This window comes from Suricata suricatta, chromosome 7, assembly GCF_006229205.1.
Source record: "Suricata suricatta isolate VVHF042 chromosome 7, meerkat_22Aug2017_6uvM2_HiC, whole genome shotgun sequence".
NCBI classification, from domain to species: Eukaryota; Metazoa; Chordata; class Mammalia; order Carnivora; family Herpestidae; genus Suricata; species Suricata suricatta.
In genome coordinates this window covers 114,452,740-114,454,067 of record NC_043706.1, presented here as the reverse complement: position 1 = coordinate 114,454,067, position 1,328 = coordinate 114,452,740, and the positions used below count along the sequence as shown (strand labels likewise).

Genomic DNA, 1,328 nt, shown 5'->3' with positions numbered 1-1,328 from the left:
TGATATTAGCTTTCCTCCATAGAGTTCCAGATACTCGCATGTTTTGAGAAACCTACTGTAATGTCACAGATGCTTTGAAACTGGATCCCAAGACCTTTGAACCAATGTCTTCCAAAGAGGATTTTTAGGAAAACTCTTTTTGACTAAAAATGGAAGCATCTCCTTGAAAACATTCTTTCTGAAACAACTCTCACCACTTGGCAGTAGGTATCAGAGCTAAACAAAAAGGCATGTGTGCCATTTGATCAGGACTCCAACCTGTATTCTGGGACTTGTGAGAATTTGACTGAGGAAACGAGAAGGTGCTATATCACCAAAGATGTTAATTGCCATGTAATAGCAAAAACTTTGAAGTGATGCACAACGTAGTGGAGTAGTTATTTAAATTATTGAAAGCCTGCTTCATATTTTATGGTGTGCAGAACAGAAAGATAGTTTTTAAAGTTTATGTATGTATTTTGAAAGAGAGAGAGAGAACAAGAGAGAGAGAGGGAGAGAGAGAATCCCAAGGAGGCTCCATGCTGTCAGTGCAGAGCCCAAGGTGGGACTAGATCCCACAAACATGAGATCATGACCTGAGCCAGAGCCAAGAGTCAGATATTTAATTGATTGAGCCACCTAGGTGTCCCCAGAAAAATTTTACAGAAGTATAAAATGATGTAAGTAAAAAATAAGATACAACACTTGATCTTAGCCAAAAGGCCGAGAAGTGATAAAAAAATAAGATACAAAATAGTATGTTTCTTTTGCCTGCAACAATGTAAATCATGTAGTTATATGTTCTGGAGGAAAGAATAGACCTTTTTTTTTTAATGTTTTTTTTTATTTGTTTTTGAGAGACAGAGAGACACAGCATGAGCAGGGGAGGGTGAGAGAGAGAGGGAGACAGACTCTGAAACAGGCTCCAGGCTCTGAGCTAGCTGTCAGCACAGAGCTCGACGCGGGGCTCAAACCCACGAACTGTGAGATCATGACCTGAGCCGAAGCCGGATGCTTAACTGACTGAGCCACCCAGGCGCCCCGGAATAAACCTTCTTGAAAAGGTTGTTGTCTGACTCCAAGCTTCTTCCTGCCTTGCCCTGCTCTCCTGAGTTGAGAGTTTTTAACTCAAAGAATGAAGAATGGTTGAAGCCACCTTTCAATGCCCATGCAGCTCATGCAACTTCTGGAGTATGTAGACCCACATAGTTCTCAAAAGATACAGAAATTGACCACTTAGTAGGATGAGGTCAGAAACTTACTCCCACTCTGAAAACTCTAAAAAAAGGTAAAGTCCATGCCTTGTTGCCAAAAGACAAAGGTACCGTACCTCTGATCCCTTGCACTAA

At 41.2% G+C, this 1,328-nt stretch overlaps 1 pseudogene; it reads right to left on the bottom strand.

The window, feature by feature from the left end:
• Positions 1-565: 565 nt before the first annotated feature.
• LOC115297212 lies at positions 566-714 on the bottom strand (annotated as a pseudogene).
• Positions 715-1,328: the final 614 nt, after the last annotated feature.